The following is a 349-nucleotide window of genomic DNA, read 5'->3' as shown; positions in this document are numbered from 1 at the left end:
TAAACAAACAAACAAAAAAACTCGCACACACTATTAACAAGACAACACACTCACCATTTTTTCATTAAAACTTATAGTAAAGCAGTTTTAATGTAAATATAAGAGGTACGAGGTTTCCTCTCTTTCAGATAGCTAATATTAACCGTCCTGATCATAAATTACTTGTGGCGCCAACACCATCTATAAAACGCCGCTGCTGACCTTCGTTTTGGAATATAAGCGGAGAACTGTTGACATAAGCCCGGTCTGAACATTTTCGTTTTGTTAGGAGTCTCTTAAAAACTATATACGGTTCGTTAGGCTTCGAAACTAAATATTGACTCCCTCCTATGAGAGTTTTCAGAGGTCC

This window comes from Penaeus monodon, chromosome 22, assembly GCF_015228065.2.
Source record: "Penaeus monodon isolate SGIC_2016 chromosome 22, NSTDA_Pmon_1, whole genome shotgun sequence".
NCBI classification, from domain to species: domain Eukaryota; kingdom Metazoa; phylum Arthropoda; class Malacostraca; order Decapoda; family Penaeidae; genus Penaeus; species Penaeus monodon.
The sequence above is the reverse complement of the archived record's forward strand: the minus strand, read 5'-3'. Positions refer to the sequence as shown.